This window comes from Triticum dicoccoides, chromosome 7B (genome assembly GCF_002162155.2).
Source record: "Triticum dicoccoides isolate Atlit2015 ecotype Zavitan chromosome 7B, WEW_v2.0, whole genome shotgun sequence".
In the NCBI taxonomy this organism is placed as follows: Eukaryota; Viridiplantae; Streptophyta; class Magnoliopsida; order Poales; family Poaceae; genus Triticum; species Triticum dicoccoides.
In genome coordinates, this window is record NC_041393.1 from 20,657,325 (window position 1) to 20,683,820 (window position 26,496).

A 26,496-nucleotide genomic window follows, 5' to 3' on the forward strand; every position below is an offset into this window, starting at 1 on the left:
AGTGGAGGGGTGGAGCAGGTGACTCGATGTGGACGGAAGGAAACGAGACGACGTTTCTTTTCCTGTTTTTTTTCTCTTGTTAACGCGTTTTCACCCGGCACAGTGAAAATCTACGTGGACACCGCTTGCGTTCGCTCCTTGCGCGACTCTTAAAGGGTTTAATTAGTGTTGAGTCAAGGGCTTGATTATTTTGCCATGATCTTGGGTGAATAGAAAGAAAAAAAATAAAAAGAAACAAATAGTTCATATTGATCTTATTGAGAGTAATGACTTCACATAGAAAAAAGTATGATGAGTAAAAGTTGTTGGGAGTTGGCAAATATAGCTTTGATCATCGTTGCAATTAATAGGAAGTAATAAGGAAAGAGGGGTTTCACATATAGATACATTATCATTGGCATCTCTTATGATTGGGAGCACTTATTAAAATATGACATGCTAAAGAGTTGAGGTTGGACAAGGAAGACAACATAATGAGTTATGTTTTCTTACATTTCAGATAAAGTATGTTGTCATGGATCCTCTACCGTGTTGAGCTTGCCTTTCCCCCTCATGCTGGCCAAATTCTTAGCACCAAGTAGAAATATTACTTGTGCTTCCAAACACCCTTAAACCAGTTTTGCCATGAAAGTCCATCATATCTACCTATGGATTGAGTAAGATCCTTCAAGTAAGTTGTCATCGGTGCAAGGAATAAAAATTGCTCTCTAAATATGCATGACTTATTAATGTAGAGAAATAAGCTTTGTACGAACTTGTTGAGGACGCAATAAAAGCGACGGACTGCATAATAAAGGTTCACATGCAAGGGGCAATATAAAGTGACGTTCTTTTGCATTAAAATTTTATGCATCAACCCTAAACGGGCATGACAACTTCTGCTTCCCTCTGTGAAGGGCCTATCTTTTATTACTACTAGATGACCAGTTGCGCCAAGTGGCGCAGAGACCCGTTTAAAACAATGTTCGTGTTGAAAATATTTGCATTTTTTCAATAACCGTAAATTTGAGTACATTTAGTAAAAACTTATACACCTATATATAAAAGAAATTAAATGCAAATATTTTCTTATTAGGTAATAATGCCACAAATTAGATCATCAATAGGTAAAGATAGTTGAGCCTGCAATTAGGAACTTCGAGTAGCTGTAAACTTGCATTAAAAAAAGATAAACACAAGTGACACAATAAAATGTACATGAACTCATGAACATTGTGTAAGAGAAGTTAATAGAAATAGTGGTCAATTACATCATATAATTTGGTTCTATACTCTTGTGTATATATCCTGAATGCTACTCCTTTGTGATCAACTCTTTGTCCTTCAAATCGAATGGCATAGCTACTGCCCCTTGCAGAAAAAGAAAGGGGGACTCTGTAAATACCCATAAATGTAAACTTATAATTGCAAGAAAAATGCCACAAGCACCATATATAAGGATATATTACAAAATACAATGCAGTTCATAGGCTCATTCTTCAATTGACATTCTGGATATCAAATCAAAATTATGAGGTATTGTTGTGAATTTCAAAACTTCTAAACCAGGTGCTAGCCTCAGAACATCCTTCAGTATGTACCTACCACAAATTATAGTCAGATTAATAAAATACATATCCCTTTTTAGAAGCGAAAAGATACAACCATCTAAAATAGAGAAACTTGGCGGCACGCGGAATAAAGAAGATATCGCTCATGCTCGCTTGAGACAAGGAATATAGCTAAAGAGTTTTCCAAACCCTAAGAACGAACTACAATAAACAGCCAAGAAAAATCTAATATTCTACATATGCGAGACACATGGATGTTACTACAAAAAGGGAAGCCATCAACAAGCATAAGTATCTCATTTTTAGCTACCAATATTAGCAAATATTCTGTTATGGGAAACTATTTAATGGTAGAAACTCTGAATGACGCAAATAGTCATTCTTCACATCATCATCTTGCTGGTGACAAAATAAACACTATTGTTTCATTATCTCATGACAAGCTATATCAAGCGCATTGTCTCCTTTCACTATGGCAAACAATCTTACTATCAATGGACATGTTCTGGGAAAAAGTGTTTTTAGTTCTCACAAATCTGCACATGTTCTCACAAACTGTATCTAACATGTGCAGGTTTTAGAGAACTAAACAAGCTTTGTACAGAATATGTGTAGTTCAAGGCTGTATTTCAGAAAGTCTAACTGTGTCGGAAAAAAAAACTTGAAACCAACACTGTAAAAAAAGCGTGCCTAAGACTGTCAAAAATTTGAACCTAGTCCAAGCACTTCCTAAAATACCTTGTTATGTTCTCCATGAGTGCACTCATTAATCTGTCAGTTGGTGTCATAAAGAGCATCTGCGAGACACTTTTTACTGTGCAGCAGCTAGTGCTATGTAAAAAGGGGTGGAATCATCAGGTGAAGATAGATCTCTCCTCATTCAGTTGGTAGTGCACTTCCATAAAGTTTATTAGTAGAGATATTACAGTTTTTGATGATAACATTCTTATATATAAAACAAAGCCAATGCCCAAGTACTGATTTATGAGTGTGAAACCACAATACATGTGAGCGAGCATGCTGTCTTTATCAACGAGTAGTTCTATTTTCTCACCACAATCTAGTACCTGATGCACCACTGGTTAGATTAAATACTGTTAGGGGGAAAACATACTGAAGCTTCAGACATATCCCCATAGATATAGTATCAGAGATCTAGGTTTTTTTTACGGGCGGTCACAGACCGAGTTGACGAGCACTCCGCTGCCGCGTGGACCAATGATTTTATGGGCCCAATGGCAGCCACCCGGTAAAGCAGTCAAAGTTGTAATAAAAGGCGAAGTGAATAGTAAAAATCAAGGGTGAAAAACGATCAAAGAAGCTAATCGAACAGCCAGCGATCGTGCACGCGCGAAGGCCCCCAGAACGGCGGGTTGCCCACCAGCGTTTATATGTTCGATGAAACTCATGGATCTCCGTAACTACAGGTTTACGAATAACAAAATCAATGAAGAAGCTTATTGTATAAGCCTACTAAATTTGCCAACAGTATGTAACCAAAAGTAGTTATCTGCACAAAACAGGGATGCATACTTTCTCCAGGTCTAGTTTTCACAAATAAGTTCCTACTGGATACAGCTACTAACTGAAGTAAAATCAAGCATGTATGCGCTCTGACTATCACAACTTCCAGTAAACTAAGTAACTAACTATATTGAGCAAAATGTATAATGCTCCACATTAGGTAGGGAGATGAACACAAGTAGCAGAGTATATGCACCTTGAACATGTTGATGTTTGCTTTGGTCTCCCCCTCAAGGCCAGCCCACAAAAAGAAGCAATAAACCTCTGTGCCTCCTCCATGTCAATATGAACCGGCCCTATAAGGCAGAGATTTTCGTAAACTGAAAGAATGAACATCATTAAACTGTCTTCAGGAGTAAAAGCATATATATATAAACTGAGCTGATCTGCAGGCCCTATAAGAACTAACGGGAATGACACAAGAACAATATGGTATAGAAACAGAAGACCTGGGCAAGAACCAAGTAATGGAAAAATTACAAACCTATATTATACATACTATTACAGTTCGATATGAAAAGATTCTCAAGAGAAATGTGTAAACTAAAATACTAAAAAGAATCATAGCCAATTCAAAAATGGCTGCATACACATATACAGATTTTCAGGAGAAATGTGTAAACTAAAACACCTAACCAATATTTGAATCGTGTATATGCAAAGCACATTGCTAGCACGACCCACCATGCAAACGATCATCATAAATACTTGTGAATCTGTTTCAGACCATACCAACACAACTGGATAGCAAGATGATCAGGGTAAACAAATTACCTACGGAACCATGTATGCTTGTGCACCTAATCAAACATCTCTCTAAAATAGATCAGTGAAGATAATTTGCTCACAGAATCATATATGCTTATGCAACTAATGAAGCATCTATATTAAATAGCCATTGAAAATACATCTTTAAAGAACAAAGCAGAGAAAGTAATTTCTTCGCAAATCGTGTATGCATGTCTGTGGAACTAATTAATCATCTCTATAAATAGTTACAAAAAATTAGTCCCAAAAGATCAACACTGGAGCACACACAAGAGACATTAGTTCACATCAAAATACATATTCCAAGGCATCAGCAATACAACCCACCTGAAGTTTAGAGGCAGTATCCATGACAAAAGCAGACAAGATCGACAAGAACACCAAATTCATAATTACAGCTAGAACAGTCCATCGTAATGTGAATAACACGCATAGGTCAGTCATAAAAAGAGTACTCCACTTTTTACTACCACTATGGGCTAGCTCTGCTGTCCAAATGGAAAATTTGAACCGTCCATACCACAGAATGATTTGAGAAATCAAACCATGCAATACATAATCATTCGATTGCTAGGGAACAATTTCTGAGAAGTCCAGATAAAAGTTATTGACAGCTATACCTGAATACATCAGTTAAGCCTATCAGTGTTATCAGTACAACACAGTTAGTGGCAGCAAGATAATCAAGATAATTAGAAGTTTCTTCCATAATGTTAATAACTGCCAAGCACTGATGTATATCTCCATGTAATCACATAATTCTGATGGTAAGTGTAGCGTGAGAAATGAACATGTCAAGCAAGGCTAGTGACAAGAAAGTGGATCCAGTAGTAACTTACTTCTCACACTCCGCGAGCCCATAAACCAACTTGAAGAGGGGTGTCCATCTTCTATCAGACTGACACACATAACTGAACGAGAACCAGTTTTTCCACAAGCAAGCTGAATAAGAACACATAATGCCATGTTAATGGAAGGAAATGAAAACACAGAAGATAACAGACAACTGGAACTTGACACACTGAACACTCATACAAATGTAAAAAGGACAGTGAAAACTTCATTTCAAACATAAGACCTATATATATGGAGCTACTCAAAAAAGCATATATCGGTACATGCCTCAGGCCTTGAACTATTCTAGTTGCAACTGCGTGCCAAGTATATCAATAATATTCTCTAATGTTTCTAGCTTTCTCCCATGTAAAACATAGTACAACGTTAAGCATGGCAGTGTCAAAAAGAAAAGAGAAGGATATACTATAACAACAAAACATGCACAAGATGCCTTCTTTGTCTTCTGTGCTGCTTACCAAGAAAATGTTGACTTACAATAGTGGGCAAGCTTCTTCGAGATGCAAATATGCAAAACAAGTATCATTATCTGTAAGCAACCACATAGTTCATTTGTCGGATGCAGTCAGTCGTAAAAGAAAAAAGAATGTTAGTAAATTAGAACTGCACACACACCTCAAATAGTATTTTGGCCCATGTAGGCAAGTGTGCGTTTACATCCAGGAACTTAAGCATCTGCCCAGGGCAATCCCGACCCTCTTCTTAACAACCCCAGATTGCTGAAAGGAATCTGCAAAATCATCGAAACCAACAAAGATGATTTTAGGACGAGACACCTTGCATCACCTGCCCTTATCCAGGCTCTAATGATAGACATACGCTTCTGGTCCTCGTAGAAGCCCTGGGGACGTCTTCTCCGGCTCCTGCGGTTGCTTTCCTGGATCCTCTGCTCTTTCTCGTCCAGCGGCTGCACCAATCACAGCACAACATCAGGGACAAGAAACAAGAGAGGAGTAAGCTGCTGCCTAGCAAACTTACCACGGGGGACAGAACATAACAACCCCTGCAAAACTATGAAAAAATGTTCCAGTCAAACATGAGAGGAAATCAAAAGGGAATAAAAAAAGATCCTTCTTCTCTGCTAATCTGAAGGGATAAACAAAGGGTAAAATGACTCACTGAACCTATCTCTCCCTGACTGGTTTGTCAAGACCTTGGTTGTAGCAAAGGTATTTGCTCCTGTTCCCCACGAAACACCGTGCAACCACAGCAAGGCCATGAACATGAACTGGAAGCTGGAAATCAGCACCAAATCAGGTAATATTGGAGGATGTCGGGTTTGCACTCCACATTTTACAATTCATAGGTGCACTTTTTCTTTTGTTCAACAGAAAGTAATTAAGTATTAAGCCTCAGCCTGGGCCCCTCTAATGAAAAATTCCATACATCAGCTAAGCTAATATCCATTCTCCAATCGTGAAGTTTAAACAGAAAAACAAACAGAGGTAACAATCTCACTTTACCTGTAAATGGGATGCAACTAAGGAGATAAATTCCGTGGAACAAATCGTTCCATCTTTGGGACAATTAACACCAGAAATTCACCTACAGAAGCATCTGAAATCTTTCATCAATAAAAGAAACAAGTTTAAATATCCTTGATCTTGACAAGCCTGCAAATCGGAAGAACATCAATGCCATATGAAGATGCATTATACACAAATAGCAAGATCAGGAGGAGATTATTGTGTGATGGTGAGAGAGAGAGAGAGAGAGGTGCCGAGGGGAAGCTCACCTTGGCATCAGCCATTGCTTGATGCTCGCGCTGCTCCCCAAAATCTGCCCGTGGTCACCTCTCCCCGCCGCCAGGGAGGAGGAGGGGCTTGGAGCGGACCAGGGAGGGAGGAGGAGGGCAGATGCAGGAGGGCGCGGCTAGGGTTCGTGGGGGTGGCGGCTGAGACGAGGGAGGAGGGAGGGGTGCGGGCGTGTGGCTGTGGGGATTGGGGAGGCAAGGGGCGCAGGCCGACGCCTCGCCAGTGTAGGCCGACGCCGGCCGGTCACCCTCTCCCGTCCGCTGCCGGACCTCCCTCTCCTCTCCTCTCCCCTTTCTCTCCCTCTCATCTTCCTATCTCGGGGAGAAGGGATGCGGCGGCCGGCGGCTATCCTGACAGGAACAGGCTATGACTGTCAACTAGTTTTCAGGAAAACAAGGAAAAATCACTCAATTCAGCGGAAGAATTTGGGATTGCTTCAAGAGGGATCTGAATACAAGAGTTAGGGTTCGCCAGCCGGGACACGGCGGCTTTAAGGGCCAAGCCCAATCGTCCAGAATGCCCCTCTCCACAAGCCGGAGGAGGGGTTAAAAAGAGGTTCAGAAAGAAAAAGGTAGAAAGCGACAGGGACCATTTACAACGACTGTGTCCCATTCAAGGTAAACGAAGGCGCGTGCATCACAACCGTCCATCTTGAGATCTGGAGATCGACGGTGGCTAATCTCGCAGTTGTCTTGACAGCTACAGGCCTGACAATTCCCCCGGACTGAGAACAGATTTGCCCTCAAGGCTGGAAACTAGGAAAAACCTTCTGTATGAACGCTGCATCTTCCCAAGTGGCATTTTCCATTGGCAGATTGAGCCATTTGATGCGCCATTGTACCACCGGAATGCTGATGTCTCCTTGTACTCGTGGAATCAACTTTCTTTCGAGGACAGCTTCAGGTTGGATTAAGATATGACCTTGTTCATCCAATAGTGGAAGCTTGGGGTTTGGTATGGCTTCAGGGCCTATGTGCTTCTTCAGTTGGCTGACATGGAATGTTGGATGGAGTTGGCAGTCATCTGGTAGCAGTAGTCTGTAGGCAACTGCCCCCACTTTCTCCATGACTCTGAAGGGGCCATAGTACTTGGAATGTAGCTTTAAGTGTTTATGGATGCTCAAGCTTGTGTGTCTGTAGGGCTGTAATTTGACATAGACCATGTCTCCTACCTCCAAGTGTTTATCAGACCTTTTTCTATCAGCAAAGAATTTCATTCTCTCCTGTGCTTTGATTAAGTTTTGCTTGATCTGTTGTGCAATACTGTTTCTGTCCAACTCAGCTTGATGGTCATCTCCTTCAACTGGGGGGAGCATTAATTCAGCAATCTGAGGAGGGGCCCTAGCATATAGTGCTTGGAATGGTGTCATCTTGAGAGAAGTGTGAAAGGTTGTGTTGTACCACCATTCAGCCATGGAAAGCCATTTGTGCCATTTCCTGGGATGAGCAAAAGCCATACACCTCAAATAATTCTCCAAGCATTGGTTTACTCGCTCTGTTTGGCCATCCGTTTGTGGATGATATGATGTGCTTATGTGTAGTTTCACTCCCATGTTGGTGAACAACTTTTGCCAAAGATTGCTGGTAAATATCCTGTCTCTATCAGTGACTATGACACTGGGAAGGCCATGGAGTTTGAAAATGTTGTCAGTGAAGGCCTGGGCCACTGTTTGGACAGTTATAGGATGTCTCATTGCTATGAAGTGAGCATATTTCGTAAATCTGTCCACCACCACAAGTATCAAATTCTTATGCTCAGATTTGGGAAGGCCTTCAACAAAATCCATGCTGATGTGGGTCCAAGCAAAGTCAGGGACAGGTAGGGGTTGGAGCAACCCAGGGGATGGAAAATGATGGGCTTTGTTGAGTTGGCAAACAGGGCATTGTTGCACAAAAGCTTGTACTTCTTTTCTCATTCCTGGCCAAGTGAATAAGATTTTCAACCTGTGATAGGTTGCTCTTTCACCAGAGTGTCCTCCCAATTCAGAGTTGTGGAAGGAGTTGAGAAGTGATGTCCTTAGTGCATTGTTGTGACCAACCACAATCTTCCCTTTGTATCTCAAAACTCCACTTGTGAGGGTGTAAGGCGGGTGTCCTGTGGGGGTAATTGCAAGCTGAGTGATGAGATCATAGCACTTGGGATCATTTTTATAGCTGTTTACCACTTCTGTGATCCATGCTGGAATAGCAGTACTAGTTCCCAAAGTCAGAATAGCATGCTTGACTCTAGAGAGAGCATCAACCACTCTATTTTCTTTGCCCTTTTTGTACTCAACTGTGAATTTGTAGCCCAACAATTTAATGAGGAGCTTATGTTGCACTCCTTCTGTTACTTTCTGTTCTTGGATGTGTCTCAAACTTTGTTGATCAGTTCTGATGATGAGTGAAGAAGAAGCAAAATAGTGTTTCCATTTTTTATTGCTTCAATAATTGCTAAGGCCTCTTTGTCATAAGTGGACCAGCCAGCTGCTTTGGGTCCCAAGGCCTTACTGAGAAATGCAATGGGCTGTCCCTTCTGCATTAGAACTGCCCCAATACCATAGCCAGATGCATCCGCTTCCAGGACAAATGGAAGGGAAAAATCAGGTAGAGCCAGGACTGGTGTTGTGGTCATTTTGTCCTTTAGTTGCTAGAAGGCAGTAGCTTGCTCATTAGTCCACTTGCAGCCCTCCTTTTTCAGTGCTTCAAACAGGGGTTTGCAAATCAAGCCATAGTTCCGGATAAATCTTCTGTAGTAACCAGCTAGTCCCAAAAAACTCCTTAAATGTGTCACATTTTGGGGAGTAGGCCAGTTGACAATTGCTTCCACCTTGGCAGGGTCTGTGGAGACTCCCTTGTCAGTAATTACATAGCCAGGTACTCCACCTTTGACTGTGCAAAAGTTCACTTAGAGATTTTGGCATATAATTGATGTTTCCTCAAGGCTTCCAAGACCAGAGCTAGATGTTCCAAGTGTTCCTCATATGTCTTGCTGAATATTAAGATGTCATCAAAGAAAACTAGCACACAGTGTCTTAATACGGGGCCCAAAACAGTGTGCATCAGCTGTGTGAAACTTGGAGGTCCATTTGTCACTCCAAATGGCATGACCAGAAATTCAAATAGCCCTAGATGTGTGGTGAATGCAGTTTTTTCTATATCTCCTTCCTTCATTCTGATTTGGTGGTATCCACTTCGGAGATCTATCTTGGTGAAGATGGTTGCTCCATTGAGTTCATCCAGCAAATCTTCGATCATAGGTATAGGGTATTTGTTTTTGATAGTATATGCATTTAGTTTCCTGTAATCGATGCATAGTCTCCAAGTGAGGTCCTTTTTCTTAACCAATATGGCAGGGGAGGAGTAAGGGCTATGGCTTAATCTGATAATGCCTTTCTGAATAAGGTCCTTGATTATTTCCTCCAATGCATTCTTCTGGTGATGAGGAAGTCTGTAAGCTCTTTGGTTTATCACAGGAGCTTCAGGATCTAAGTTGATTGCATGATCACAATCTCTCTTGGGTGGGAGGCCAGTTGGTTCAGAGAAAACATCTTTGAAACTGTCCAGCATTTCAACTATTCCAGGTTTGTGTACCGTATCAGAAACAGTGTCCAATTGGACCGGTTGCATCCACATCAGAGCCCCAGTGAGCATGTCATCCAATATAGTTTCCATATCTTGTAGTATTGGAGTACAAGGACTTGTGGGTAAGCTTTCATCAAGAAATGTTATTGTTCCTCCAGCAGTATTTCTGACTATTAGTTTCATTCTTGGTAGATCAAAGGTGACCGGACTGTGTCTGTACATCCAGTCAGCTCCTAGGATTATGTCATATCCTGTAAGTTGCAGGACTCTGAAATCAGACACAAGGTCAACACTCTGAATTTGATAAGGGGCTTGCAAACAGGAGAAGTCACTAAAAAGTTTTCCTCCATTAGCTACAGTAACTGGAACTTGTTTTACTAGAGTAATGTTGTACCCAGATTGAAGAGCAGCTGTTGGAGATATAAAAGTGGTGGTGCTGCCACTGTCTACCAGAGCAAGAACTACTGCTTTTCCTATTCGGACCTGCAGTGTAAATGTGTGTTTGTTCTTAGCTTCAGGTATCCCAGTTGCTGCATGCATGGATATCTTAAGCTCTTGTTTGTCAGGAGGTTCTTCTTCAGCATCAGACAGTTCCTCATCTGCATCCATTATGTAGATTATATCAGGATTTCCTGACTGTTCTTGCAATGCGTGAATCTGTGCTTTTTGAGACATCTTGCACACTTGTTTGTGGCCAGGGAACCACGGCTCTCGACATTTGTAGCAAATTCCTTTTTCTCTAGCTTGTTGAATAACAGCCGAAGCAGAAGTACTGCTGGGCAGTGGTGCTTTTGGTGGTTCCCAGGTTGTTGTTTTCTTGTAGTTGGACACATATGGTCTTGGAGGAGCAGGTGGGCATGACTTTTCAATTCTCCTTGCTAGCCACATGGCCTTTTGCATATCCGCTGGTTCTAAGCACTCAAGATGGCTTTGTATGTAGGGATTCAACCCGGAGATAAAGCTGTGCATGTAATAGTTATCAGGGACTGCTGGGTTGTCCCTTCTCATCAGATTCATGTTCTGTTCAAATTCCCCAATGTACTGAGCCACTGAAGATGTTTGTGTGAGCTGGTGGAAGGATTTCACATTTTCACAAATGGATGTTATAGCAAATCTTTGAGTGAGAGCAGAACAGAATTTATGCCATGGTGTGTGTGATACAATAAAGCCAGTGCCTCTCCACCACTGGATAGCTTCACCCTTGAGATAAGATACTGCTATTTCTATTCTTTGCTCATTAGGAATTCTGGAAGCAGAGAAATATTGTTCAATATTCTGTATCCACGAATCTGCATCTGTTCCTTCAAACTCAGCAATGTTAAGTTTAGCAGGTTTGACACAAAGGAGGTTCCTTCTGAACTCAGGTATGTGTGATCTGTGTTTTTCTTTCCTAATCTCCTCTTCGGGTATCTCTTCCACAGTCAGAATTTGCTTGCCTCCTTGCCCTAGATACTGTTGTGGTGTGTGGAAGTCCTGTTTGTTTGCTGCATGATTTGGGTGTCTGTAAGGTCCTTTTGGTGTGCCGTCCATGTTCAATTCTCTGCCAGTATTTTTGTCCACCAATATGGCTGATCCAGCTGTTGCCGGCTCTTGTTTATCAGTGTTAACTGATTGTTGGGCAGTTGTTTGGGTCGACCTGGAGGGACAGCCGTACTGCCTTGGCCTGATGGCAGATCTGGAGGTTCTTCTTCTTCATCCCCTTCCTCTGTTGACGGTCCCGAAGCTAACTTTTGCAAGGTCTGCTGTATCTTCTTGAAGTTCCTCTGGATGCTAGCGAAGTTTTTGTTGACAGTTTCTATGAACTGATAGAATTCTTTCCTGTCTTCTTCCCTGTCTTGACGTAGTGTTTTGATGTCCAATTGGAGAGATTCTAATTCCAACAGTTCTGTGTCTTGGGTTTCGCCTGCCCTTTCTCCCAGATCCGTAGTGACCATCCTTGAGGCAAAACTGTCCCTTGGAGAGAAATTGAGTAGGGGAAGGGAGGGATTTTACACCAGACAACCGGCAACCAACCTCACTGGCCGAATTTCGCCGCAGCCACGCCGCTCGTCGCTGGATTGGGGTGGGTTTGGGTGGGATTTTGCACTGAAGAAGTGTTCTTCAGAAACCACTGCCCGCCTTTCTTGCTACCGATCGGTCTACCGCCGCCTTTCGCCTCCGTAAGCCGCCGCCCGGATCAGAGCCCAGATCGGATCTGGAGCTCGATTCACGCCGCCAAGGACACAACCTATGCTCTGTATACCACTTGACAGGAACAAGCTATGATTGTCAACTAGTTTTCAGGAAAACAAGGAAAAATCACTCAATTCAGCGGAAGAATTTGGGATTGCTTCAAGAGGGATCTGAATACAAGAGTTAGGGTTCGCCAGCCGGGACACGGCGGCTTCAAGGGCCAAGCCCAATCATCCAGAATGCCCCTCTCCACAAGCCGGAGGAGGGGTTAAAAAGAGGTTCAGAAAGAAAAAGGTAGAAAGCGACAGGGACCATTTACAGCGACTGTGTCCCATTCAAGGTAAACGAAGGCGCGTGCATCACAACCGTCCATCTTGAGATCTGGAGATCGACGGTGGCTAATCTCGCAGTTGTCTTGACAGCTACAGGCCTGACATATCCGGACGAGCAGGAAGGAGGGAGGAGGTGCGGCACTGTCGAGGGAGGGAGGGAGGGAGGAGGTGCAGCGCTGTCAAGGGAGGGAGGGAGGGAGGAGGCGTGTGGCGGCTAGGGTTGGTGCGGGTGTGGGCTCTGGTGCAGCAACCCGGCGACCAGGATTGGGAGCGGAGCGCGCGCGGGGATTGGGCAAAGCCTTTTCCACCCGAGATCGATCCACCCAGCCAACAGGCATAGAACACGAGCCCACCAGTCATTGGGCATGAGAACTTACCACGCGGTCAAAACCACCAGCGAGAGCAACGAGCATCTAACGGCTCAAACGAAGTCAAAGATCAGATTGACCATGATCCAACGGCCAACGAAAGCTGAAATCGGGGGAGCCTCCTGGAGGTGAGTTGGCTAGCCTCTTTTATGTTTTAAATTCTCTACTTTATGCAAGAGTCACGGTGATCTTCACCTTTTCTTTTTCATTTTATCCTTTGACAAGCAGAGCATGTTGGAAAGAACATGATATATATATATATATAGGGGAGCATGAATTATTATTGTTGACATTACCCTTGAGGTAAAAGGTTATGGGGCAAAACTATAAGCCCCTATCTTTCTCTGTGTCCGGTTAAAACTCCGTAACCATAAGTATTGCGTGAGTGTTAGCAATTATGAAGGACTAAGTGATAGTTGAGTATGTGGACTTGCTTTTAAGCTCTAACATAGACTCTTTCCGATGTTATGATAAATTGCAATTGCTTCAATGACTGAGATTATAATTTGTTGGTGCTCAATAAGGTTTCTGATTCATGCCTTTGCATTGTGAAAAATCATCACTTGAACATAAGTAATCATATGACAAAATCTATATATGTTGATGTTATGAAAATAATCGTGATGCCTTCATGTCCGTATTTTATTTTTATCGACGCCTCTACCTCTAAACATGTGGACATATTTATTGTTATCGGCTTTTCGCTTGAGGAAAAGCGAGGTCTAAGCTTGGGGGAGTTGATACGTCCAATTTGCATCATGCTTTTATATCAATATGTATTGCATTATGGGATGTTATTTCACGTTATGTCACAATACTTATGGCTATTCTCTCTTATTTTACAAGGTTTACATGAAGAGGGAGAATGTCGGCAGATGGAATTCTGGGCTGGAGAAGGAGCAAATATTGGAGACCTATTCTGTGCAACTCCAAAAGTCCTGAAACTCCACGGAATATCTTGAAATAAATAAAGAAAAATCATCACCAAAGATGAAGGCCAGGGGGCCCACACCCTGCTCATGAGGGTGGGGACGCCCCCCCTGGGGCGTGCCCCCCCTACCTCGTGGGCCCCCTGGTGGCTCTCCGACGCCCATCTTCTCCTATATGAAGTCTTTTGATGAGAAAAAAACAAGAAGCAACCTTTCGGGACGAGACTCTGCCGCCACGAGGTAGAACCTTGGCGGAACCAATCTAGGGCTCCGGCAGAGCTGTTCTGCCGGGGACACTTCCCTCCGGGAGGGGGAAATCATCACCAATGTCATCACCAACGATCCTCTCATCGGGAGAGGGCAATCTCCATCAACATCTTCACCAACACCATCTCATCCCCAAACCCTAGTTCATCTCTTGTATCCAATTCTTGTCTCCAAGTCCGGGATTGGTGCTAGTAGGTTGCTAGTAGTGTTGATTACTCCTTGTAGTTGATGCTAGTTGGTTTATTTGGTGGAAGATCATATGTTCAGATCCTTTATGCATATTATTACCCCTCTGATTATGAACATGAATATGCTTTGTGAGTAGTTACGTTTGTTCCTGAGGACAAGGGAGAAGTCTTGCTATTAGTAGTCATGTGAATTTGGTATTCGTTCGATATTTTGATAAGATGTATGTTGTCTAGCCTCTAGTGGTGTTATGTGAACGTCGACTACATAACACTTCACCATTATTTGGGCCTAGAGGAAGGCATTGGGAAGTAATAAGTAGATGATGGGTTGCTAGAGTGACAGAAGCTTAAACCCTAGTTTATGCGTTGCTTCGTAAGGGGCTGATTTGGATCCATATGTTTCATGCTATGGTTAGGTTTAGTTTAATACTTTTGTTGTAGTTGCGGATGCTTGCAATAGAGGTTAATCATAAGTGGGATGCTTGTTCAAGTAAGAACAACACCCAAGCACCGGTCCACCCACATATCAAATTATCAAATTACCGAACGTGAATCATATGAACGTGATGAAAACTAGTTTGACGATATTCCCATGTGTCCTCGGGGGCGCTTTTCCTATTATAAGAGTTTGTCCAGGCTTGTCCTTTGCTATAAAAAGGATTGGGCCACCTTGATGAACTTTATTTACTTTTTTTACTTGTTGCTCGTTACGATTTATCTTATCACAAAACTATCTGTTATCACTTATTTCAGTACTTGCAGAGAATACCTTGCTGAAAACTGCTTATCATTTCCTTCTGCTCCTCGTTGGGTTCGACACTCTTACTTATCGAAAGGACTATGATAGATCCCCTATACTTGTGGGTCATCACGCGGCACAAGAGAGGCTAGCAATGGTGGAAGGGTGAGAGTGTGTATAATCCGTGGACTCAACATTAGTCATAAAGAACTCACATACTTATTGAAAAAATCTATTAGTTACCGAAACGAAGTACTACACGCATGCTCCTTTGGGGATAGATTGGTAGGAAAAGACCATCGCTCGTGCCCGACCGCCACTCATAACAAAGACAATCAAAAAATAAATCATGCTCCGACTTCATCACATAATGGTTCACCATACGTGCATGCTACAAGAATCACAAACTTTAACACAATTATCTCTCAAATTCACAACTACTCACTAGCATGACTCTAATATCACCATCTTCATATCTCAAAACAATCATAAAGAATCAAACTTCTCATAGTATTCAATGCACTTTATATGAATTTTTTTATTATATCCCTCTTGGATGCCTATCATATTAGGACTAAATTTATAACCAAAGCCAGTTACCATGCTGTTTAGAGACTCTCAAAATAATATTAGTGAAGCAAGAGAGTTCATTAATTTTTATAAAATAAAATCACCGCCATGCTCTAAAAAGATATAAGTGAAGCACTAGAGCGATATTGCCTAGCTCAAAAGATATAAGGGAAGCACATAGAGTACTCTAATAAATCATGATTCATGCGTGTCCCTCTCAAAAGGTGTGTACAGCAAGGATGATTGTGGAAAACTAAACATCAAAGACTCAAATCATATAAGACGCTCCAAGCAAAACACATATCATATGGTGAATAAAAATATAGCCTCAAGTAAAGTTACTGATAGACGAAGACGAAAGAGGGGATGCCTTCCAGGGCATCCCCAAGCTTAGGCCCTTGGTTGTCCTTGAATATTACCTTGGGGTGCCTTGGGCATCCCCAAGCTTAGGCTCTTGCCACTCCTTATTCCATGGTCCATCAAATCCTTACCCAAAACTTGAAAACTTCACAACACAAAACTCAATAGAAAATCTCATAAGCTCCGTTAGTATAAGAAAACAAATCACCACTTTATGGTGCTGTTGCAAACTCATTCTTTATTTATATTGGTAAATATATATTGTATTCCAACTTTTCCATGGTTCATACCCCCGATACTACCCATAGATTCATCAAAATAAGCAAACAACACAAAGAAAACATAATCTATCAAAACAGAATAGTCTGTAGCAATTTGTAACTCTCTAGTACTTCTGTAACTCCAAAAATTCTGAACAATTAGGACGACCTGGGAAATTTGTGTACAAATCCATAGCAAAACGAATCAAATCAAAAGCACGTTTCAATAAAATCCAGGAAATTATTTACTGGGCGCAAAAGTTTATGTTTTTCAGCAGGATCAAAACAACTATTACCGTAAGCTATCCCAAAGGTCTTACTTGTCACAAACACTAATTAAAACACAAAACCACATCTAACCAGAGGCTAGATGAATTATTCAAAGCAAAACAGGAACAAAAAGCAAAGAACAAAAAAATGGGTTGCCTCCCAACAAGCGCTATTGTTTAAGGCCATTAGCTAGGCATAAAAACACGAATAGATCTAGGTATTATCATAGTAAAGATAAGGCAAATCTCAAAAACTCATCTCATACTCCCTTCGTTCAGCAGCAAGCTTTCTTTGTGGTAAGCAAAAGTAATCAAAAGGGCTAAATTTAATGGGATAAGAATCCCCAAGATCAAGCTCAGGAGGAATTATTTCCTCCTTTGGCCGTTCATATTGTATAACCAACTCATCACTGTAAGCGTTCTTTTGGCAACCCAATCCATTGTTTTGTATAGCAAAATTATCATTAAGCTCAGAAATCTTATCAACTAAGACATCGGTAGGGACCCTCTTCCTTAAGTTTTCATTATAAGCAACATGATCTATAGATCGTAAACGCATTATGTCCTCTTGGTTAATGAGAATTGCCTCTATGGGAGGACAACAACCATCTACTTTATAATGTGCAAAAGTTTCACTAGTTTCTTTCATAATAAATCTAAACTCATGTGCTAGAAAGATAGTGGTTGCATGCTTAACAAAAGAATGCTCAATATTAGAAAACTCTAGAAAATCCTTTGTATGGATGGATGCATGTGAACATACTATCTTTCAAGTTCAACCATGAGCAAAGATATAGAATCCACAAGACTACTAGTACTATGGAGAATAGATCCACCCATCGTTGGTAATGCACCGACACAAGTAAAGAAATCTGGAATAACTTCTTTTCCAATAATATTGCCGCTACCAATGCGAAGTTTTTTAGTGTGAAAAATAGTAGATTCCTCATGAGGATTAGTATTAGAAAAAGCATCAAAGTTTCCCCCATTGGTACTACTATTCTTTCCAGCGATAACCTCCCCAATTTCAGACATGGTGGTGACAAACCAATCCAACAAATGAGCAAACCGAAAGTAAACGAAGAAGATGAACAGAAGAGGGGCGAAGAAAAGGAAAATCTTTTCGAAAATTGTTTTAGAAGTGGGGGAGAGGAAAATGAGAGGCGAATGGAGAATAATGTAATGCAAGAGATAAGAGTTTACGATGGGTACTTGGTATGTCTTGATTTGGCGTAGATCTCCCTGGCAACAGCGCCAGAAAATCTTCCTGCTACTTCTTGAGCTTGTGTTGGTTTTTCCCTTGAAGAGAAATGGTGATGCAGCAAAGTAGAGATAAGTATTTCCCTCAGTTTGAGAACCAAGGTATCAATCCAGTAGGAGACAACGCAGAAATCATTAAATACCTGCAGAAACAATCAAACAAACTTGCACCCAACGCGATAAAGGGGTTGTCAATCCCTTCACGGTTACTTGCAAAAGTGATATCTGATAGAGATAGATAAACGATAAAGTAAACATTTTTGGTATTTTTGGTTTATAGATCGGAAAGTAAAAGATTGCAAGAATAGTAGATTGAAAACTAAATTTGTAGATCGAAAACTTATATGATGGAAAATAGACCCGGGGGCCATAGGTTTCACTAGAGGCTTCTCTCAAGATAGAAAATAATACGATGGGTGAACAAATTACTGCCAAGCAATTGATAGAAAAGTGGAAAGTTATGACAATATTTAAGGCAATGATCATGAATATAGGCATCACGTCCGTGTCAAGTAGACCGAAACGATTCTGCATCTACTACTATTATTCCACACATCGACAGCTATCCAGCATGCATCTAGAGTATTAAGTTCACAAAGAAGAGAGTAATGCATTAAGTAATATGACATTATGTAGAGGAATTAACTCAAGCAATATGATGAAAACCCCATCTTTTTATCCTCGATGGCAACAATACAATACAATACATGCCTTGCTGCCCCTACTGTCACTGGGAAAGGACACCGCAAGATTGAACCCAAAGCTAAGCACTTCTCTCATTGTATGAAAAACCAATCTAGTTGGCAAAACCAAACCGATAGTTCGAAGAGAATTACAAAGATATCAAATCATGCATATAAGAATTCAGAGAAGATTCAAATAATATTCATAGATAAGCTGATCATAAATCGAAAATTCATCGGATCTCGGCAAACACACCACAAAAAAGTATTACATTGAATAGATCTCCAAGAACATCGAGGTGAACATGGTATTGAGAATCAAAGAGAGAGAAGAAGCCATCTAGCTACTAGCTATGGACCCGTAGGTCTGAGGTAAACTACTCATGCTTCATCGGAAGGGCAATGGTGTTGATATACAAGCCCTCCGTGATCCAATCCCCCTCCGGCGGGACGCCGGAAAAGGCCCCTAGATGGGATCTCACGGGTACAGAAGGTTGCGGCGGCAGAAATTTTTTTTCATGGATGCCTCTGTTGGTTTGGGGATATATGGGAATATATAGGCCAAAGAATTAGGTCAGGAAGTGCACAAGGGGCCCACAAGGGTGGGGGGGCGCCCTACCCCCTGGGCGCACCCTCCATCCTTGTGGGCGCCTTACACTACAAAAAAAAGACACATCCGTGACATTTTGGGCCGAACAAATTTTTTCCTGTCATACTTATGACACTTCTATGACGATAATTGTGACAAAACCCAGTATCATCATAGAAGTGGTGGGCTCCTACTTCTATGACAACAAATCATGATAGAAAATGGGCTTTTCGTCCTAGGCGGGCCGGAGACGCGGTTGAGGGAGTCCTGGATTAAGGGGTCCTCGAACAGCCGGACTATATACATGTGCCAGACTGTTGGGCTATGAAGATACAAGATAGAAGACTTCGTCCCGTGTCCGGATGGGACTCTCCTTTGCGTGGAAGGCAAGCTTGGCGATTCTGATACGAAGATTCGTTTCTCCGTAGCCGACTCTGTGTAACCCTAGCCCCCTCCGGTGTCTATATAAACTGGAGGGTTTAATCCGTAGGACAACAACAATCATAATCATAGGCTAGCTTCTAGGGTTTAGCCTCTACGATCTCGTGGTAGATCAACTCTTGTAATACTCATATCATCAAGATAAATCAAGCAGGAAGTAGGGTATTACCTCCATCGAGAGGGCCCGAACCTGGGTAAACATTGTGTCCCCCGCCTCCTGTTACCATTAGCCTTAGACACACAGTTCGTGACCCCCTACCCGAGATCCGTCGGTTTTGACACCGATGTTAGTGCTTTCATTGAGAGTTCCACTGTGTCGTCACCACAAGGCTTGATGGATCCTTCAATCATCCACAGCAACGTAGTCCAGGGTGAGGTTTTTCTCCCCGGACAGATTTTCGTATTCGGCGGCTGCGCACTGCGGGCCAACTCGTTTGGCCATCTGCAGCAGATCGACAGCTACACCCCTGGCAAACAGGTCAGGTTTGGAAGCTTGAACTACACCACCGATATCCGCGGAGACTTGATCTTCGACGGATTCGAGCCCATGACAGCTGTACCCTACCGCCATGATGAACATGACCTAGATCTGTCATCGGACTATGCCCAGGGGATAGCACCTGTAACCGCTCTGGCCCTAGAGCCAGAGCAGAGCGCACCATCCGAGGACGGGAAGCTAAACCTTGCCATGGAAGCCGCAGACTCAACGGCGTTAGAGCCGAACGCAGATCCGACCTCCAACGATGCTTGCATCATCGGAGCCTCGGACTCGTCTCCGGCCATAGGTTCCGAACCGCGTGTATCCGCACCCATCGAATCTGACTGGGCGCCGATCCTAGAGTTCAGCTCCGTGGACATCTTCCAACACTCACCCTTGGGTGATGTGTTAAACTCATTAAAGTCCCTCTCCCTGTCAGGAGATTCTTGGCTGAACTATGTCCGGCTTGAGTGGGAAGCGGACGACGAAGAGCTTCGTTGCCCACCCACCACCCACATGATAGCCACTGTTGACGATTTGACTGACATGCTTGATTTTGACTCCGAGGACATCGACGGTATGGACGATGATGCCGGAGAAGAACCGGAACCACCGCCCACAGGGCGCTGGACAGCCACCTTCTCATACGATATATACATGGTGGATACACCCAAAGAAGACAATGGCGAGAATAAAAAGGATCCAGTTGAGGATAAGCCTCCTGAGAAGCAGCCAAAGCGCCGATGTCAGCGGCGCCAATCTAAATCACGCCATGGTAAAAATAGCGATACCGGCACCAAAGACAATAGCACTCCGGACGATGCCGAAGATAACGAAGACCCCGCCAAGCCAAGTTTCGAACAGGCTGAATGGGATTACGGGCAAGCTAGCCCTGATGAACATGCCGTGAACGACGACTCGGAAGACAACAATTACATGCCTCTCTCCAAGGACGAGGTGAGCCTCCGCGACGAAGAATTTATCGTGCCGGAGGATCCCGTCGAGCAGGAGCATTTTTAGCACCGGCTAATAACCACTGCAAAGAGCCTAAAGAAGAAGAAGCAGCAGCTCCAAGCTGATCAAGATCTGCTCACTGATAGATGGACTGAGGTCTTGGCAGCCGATGAATATGGACTCGAACGCCCAACCAAAAGTTACCCGAAGCGCAAATTGCTACCTCAATTCGATGATGAGGCACTGGAGCCAGTACTACCAGCACATAATGCGGCTGACCGACCACTGCGTGGCTGAGATAAAGTGGTAACTCAGCCCGAACATCAGCCCGCATTGCCTCGCTGAACAAGCAGAAACACAACAGCTCGGGGAAACACGCATGACTTGCGGTACCACTTGGAGAACATAGCAGGACAAACCGGATCGATCTATGGATCACGGGGGTGCGCCCCAACACGCAACAACGGCCACCATGCCGGATGTGTCAAAAACACACCTGTCCTGGCTGACTACTGCAAACCGACTCTATCGGAGCTGCATCCCGACATAGCGCGACATAGAGGTGCCACACCCCCCCTATGATTCACTGATGAAGTAATGGAACATGAATTCCCAGAAGGGTTTAAACCCGTAAACATTGAATCATATGATGGGACAACAGATCCTGCGGTATGGATCGAGGACTTCCTTCTCCATATACATATGGCCCGCGGTGATGATCTCCATGCCATCAAGTATCTCCCGCTAAAACTCAAGGGACCAGCTCAGCACTGGTTGAACAGTCTGCCCGAAAACTCCATTGACAGTTGGGAGAACCTGGAAGATGTATTCCTTGACAACTTCCAGGGCACTTATGTCCGACCTCCGGATGCCGATGACTTAAGTCATATAATCCAATAGCCCGGAGAGTCAGCCAGGAAATTTTGGACTCGGTTCTTAACTAAAAAGAACCAGATCGTCGACTGTCCGGATGCTGAAGCCCTAGCAGCCTTTAAGCATAACATCCGTGACGAGTGGCTCGCCCGACACCTCGGCCAAGAGAAGCCGAAGTCCATGGCAGCCCTTACGATGCTCATGACCCGATTTTGTGCAGGCGAGGATAGCTGGCTAGCTCATAGCAACAGCACCTCAAGTAAAATGGCACTTTCGAAGCCGGAGATAGCAACGGCAAGCACCGACATAACAGACACAAGCGTCGAAATAATGGCGATAACGCCGAAGACATGGCTGTCAATGCTGGATTCAATGGCTCCAAGTCCGGTCAGCGAAAAAGCCATTTAAGAGAAACAATCCGGGCCCATCCAGTCTGGACCGCATACTCGATCGTCCATGTCAAATCCACGGCACCTCCGATAAACCAACCAATCATACCAATAGAGAATGTTGGGTCTTCAAACAGGCCGGCAAGTTAAATGCCGAAAACAAGGAAAAGGGATCGCAAAGCGATGACAACGAGGAACCTCGGCCACCGAACATAGGGGGACAGAAGAAGTTTCCTCCCCAAGTCAAAACAGTGAACATGATATATGCCACCCATATCTCGAAAAGGGAGCGGAAGGCGCACTAAGGGACGTCTATGCGATGGAGCCAGTCGCCCCAAAGTTCAACCCATGGTCCTCCTATCCGATCACCTTCGATCGCAGGGACCATCCGACCAGTATCCGTCATGGCGGTTCAGCCGCACTGGTCCTTGACCCCATTATCGATGGATTCCACCTCACACGAGTCCTCATGGACGGTGGCAGCAGCCTGAACCTGCTCTATCAGGATACAGTGCGCAAAATGGGTATTGATCCCTCTAGGATCAAGCCCACCAAAACCACCTTTAAAGGTGTCATACCAGGTGTAGAGGCCCGTTGTACGGGATCAATCACACTAGAAGTGGTCTTCGGATCCCCGGATAATTTTCGAAGCGAAGAGTTAATCTTCGACATCGTCCCCTTTCGTAGTGGTTATCATGCACTGCTCGGACAAACCGCATTCGCTCGATTCAGTGCGGTGCCGCACTATGCCTACCTCAAGCTCAAGATGCCCGGGCCTCGCGGTGTCATCACAGTCAATGGAAATACGGAGCGCTCCGTCCGTACTGAGGAGCACACAGCGGCCCTTGCAACAGAAGTACAGAGCAGCCTTCTTAGGCAGACTCTCAATTCGGCAATAAACCCCCGGACACCGTCAAGCGAGTCCGGACTACTCTACAGCAGAACCATCTGGCTCGTCCCGAGCTCGACTAGAAATTCGGCGACCGTCCTAGTCCCAATCAAGCGGTGAAACCCGTGCCGCACGTACATAATTACGCACTCAAAATACCATGGGCATAGACGGAGGCACAGTTAGACTGCGGTCCACAATGCGGCTCAACCGCCCTTGGAACCGCATACCTTCACATTTTCTTTTCCTTTCAGGTTTTTTCTCTTCTTGAGGCTTTTGTGATAACCTGATCATCGAACCCATCGCGGAATGATACACCAAGAATGGCAAGGGGCTTTGACGTACAAGGGAATTTCCAGGTGGTCTCTACTAACGTTCGTTATTCCTGTTTTACATACCTGCACGCAGCCCGCTCTTGGTCACGGCATGTCAAATAGCCTTATTTGCTTACCACACTACTTGTACACATACGCCTTGACATATTAATCAAATTACAATGGAAATAATTTGCAGCTTCAGTTTATTACTTAAATTTTTCCTCGTCTTTCTATTTAATGCATTCGTACATTCTGGTACGCATTAATTTGCTAGGGGCTTTAGTGTACCCCATAACACGGCAAGAAAGTCCGTACACTTTTATACTACAGTTCGGCACCCCGAACTTATAACATTATAAGCATCGGCTCTGAATCATGTCTTGGGTCAATAGTTGGGTTGCCCGGCTCCTGTGCTTGTTACCTTACGTTCCGCTATATTGGCTAGGGTAGTCAAGGGAGCACTACTGCAATTGTGTCCTGCTACGTCTTGAGCTAGCGTTGGTTTTCCCCGAAGAGGAGAGGGTGATGCAGCAAGTGTAGCGTAAGTATTTCCCTCAGTTTTTGAGAACCAAGGTATCAATCCAGTAGGAGGCTCCTCAAAAGTCCCACGCACCTACACAAACAAACTGAGAACTCGCAACCAACGCAATAAAGGGGTTGTCAATCCCTTCATGACCACTTGCCAAAGTGAGATCTGATAGAGATAGTATGATAAGATAAATATATTTTTGGTATTTTGTAATATAGATGCAACAAAGTAAAGATGCAAATAAAAGTAGATTGAAAGCAAATATGATAAGAGATAGACCCGGGGGCCATAGGTTTCACTAGAGGCTTCTCTCGAGAGCATAAGTATTACGGTGGGTGAACAAATTACTGTCAAGCAATTGATAGAAAAGCGAATAATTATGACGTTATCTAGGCATGATCATGTATATAGGCATCACATCCGTAACAAGTAGACCGACTCCTGCCTGCATCTACTACTATTACTCCACACATCGACCGCTATCCAGCATGCATCTAGAGTATTAAGTTCATAAGAACAAAGCAACGCATTAAGCAAGATGATATGATGTAGAGGGATAAACTCATGCAATATGATATAAACCCCATCTTGTTATCCTCGATGGAAACAATACAATACGTGTCTTGTAACCCTTTCTGTCACTGGGTAAGAACATCGCAAGATTGAACCCAAAGCTAAGCACTTCTCCCATGGCAAGAAAGATCAATCTAGTAGGCCAAACCAAACCGATAATTCGAAGAGACTTGCAAAGATAACTCAATCATACATAAAAGAATTCAGAGAAGATTCAATTAATAACCATAGATAAATCTGATCATAAACTCACAATTCATCGGATCTTGAAAAACACAACGCAAAAAGAGATTACATCGAATAGATCTCCACAAGAGAGGGGGAGAACATTGTATTGAGATCCAAAAAGAGAGAAGAAGCCATCTAGCTAATAACTATGGACCCGTAGGTCTGTGGTAAACTACTCACAACTCATAGGAGGGTCAAGGGTGTTGATGTAGAGGCCCTCCATGGTCGATTCCCCCTCCGACAGAGTGCCGGCGAAGGCTTCAAGATGGGATCTCGCGGATACAGAAGGTTACGGTGGTGGAAATTGTGTTTCGTGGTGCCCCTGGATATTTTTGGGGTCCGTAGGTATATATAGGAGGAAGAAGTACGTCGGTGGACGCCCGAGGGGCCCATGAGACAGGGGGCACGCCCTACAGGGGGGGCGCCCTCCTATCTCGTGGGGCCCTCGGAGCTTTCTTGACTTGCACTTCAGGCTCTCCGGATCAGATTTGTTCCAAAAATAATGCTCCCGAAGGTTTCATTCCGTTTGGACTCCGTTTGATATTCCTTTTCTTCGAAACACTGAAATAGGCAAAAAAACAGCAACATGGGCTGGGCCTCCGGTTAGTAGGTTAGTCCCAAAAATGATATAAATGTGTAGAATAAAGCCCATAAACATCCAAAACAGGTAATATAATAGCATGGAACAATCAAAAATTATAGATACGTTGGAGACGTATCAAGCATCCCCAAGCTTAATTCCTGCTCGTCCTCGAGTAGGTAAATGACAAAAAGAGAATTTTTGATGTGGAATGCTACCTAGCATAATTCATAATGCAATTTTTTTCATTGTGGCATGAATGTTCAGATCCAAATAATACAAAATAAAAGTTCATATTGACATAAGAAATAGTAATACTTCAAGCATACTAAGCAAGTAATCATGTCTTCTCAAAATAGCATGGCCAAAAGAAAGTTATCCCTACAAAGTCATATAGTCTGGCTATGCTCTATCTTCATCACACAAAGTATTTAATCATGCACAACCCCGTCGACGAGCCAAGCAATTGTTTCATACTTTAATAATCTCAAACTCTTTCAACTTTCACGCAATACATGAGCGTGAGCCATGGACATAGCACTATATGTGGAATAGAATGGTGGTTGTGGCGAAGAAAAAAAGGAGAAGATAGTCTCACATCAACTAGGCGTATCAACGGGCTATGGAGATGCCCATTAATAGATATCAATGTGAGTGAGTAGGATTGCCATGCAACGGATGCACTAGAGCTATAAATATATGAAAGCTAAACAAAAGAAAACTAGTGGGGTGCATCCAACTTGCTTGCTCATGAAGACCTAGGGCATTTTGAGGAAGCCCATCATTGGAATATACAAGCCAAGTTCTATAATGAAAAATTACCACTAGTATATGAAAGTGACAACATATGAGACTCTCTATCATGAAGATCATGGTGCTATTTTGAAGCACAAGTGTGGAAAAAGAGATAGTAGCATTGTCCCTTCTCTCTTTTTCTCTCATTCTTTTTTTCTTTCTTTTCTCTTTTTTCTTTTTTTTTCTTTTTGGCCTTTTTTTTTCTTTGGCCTTTCTCTTTTTTTTTCTTTTTGCAAAGTTCGCAGTCTTAACCCGACTTGTGGGGGAATCATAGTCTTCATCATCCTTTCCTCACTAGGACAATGCTCTAATAATGAAGATCATCACACTTTTATGGATTTACAACTCAAAGCTAGAACAAGATATGACTCTATGTGAATGCCTCCGGCGGTATACCGGGATATGCAATGAATCAAGAGCGACATGTATGAGGATTATGATGGTGGCTTT

General features: G+C 43.1%; 1 long non-coding RNA gene across 12 annotated transcripts; it reads right to left on the reverse strand.

The window, feature by feature from the left end:
- Positions 1–1,136: 1,136 nt before the first annotated feature.
- On the reverse strand, positions 1,137–12,676 carry LOC119337327. Of its 12 annotated transcripts, none has more exons than XR_005163216.1 (11): positions 12,622–12,676; positions 6,433–6,796; positions 6,161–6,310; positions 5,817–5,932; positions 5,676–5,708; positions 5,517–5,604; positions 5,313–5,427; positions 5,156–5,226; positions 4,682–4,784; positions 3,271–3,370; positions 1,137–1,344 (listed from the first exon to the last, which is right to left on the reverse strand). It is a non-coding gene; the product is annotated as an uncharacterized LOC119337327 (long non-coding RNA). The 12 variants fall into 12 exon arrangements; XR_005163211.1 differs by having other exon boundaries at positions 1,137–1,580; XR_005163215.1 differs by having other exon boundaries at positions 1,137–1,580; positions 3,271–3,394.
- Between the last annotated feature and the right edge of the window lie 13,820 nt (positions 12,677–26,496).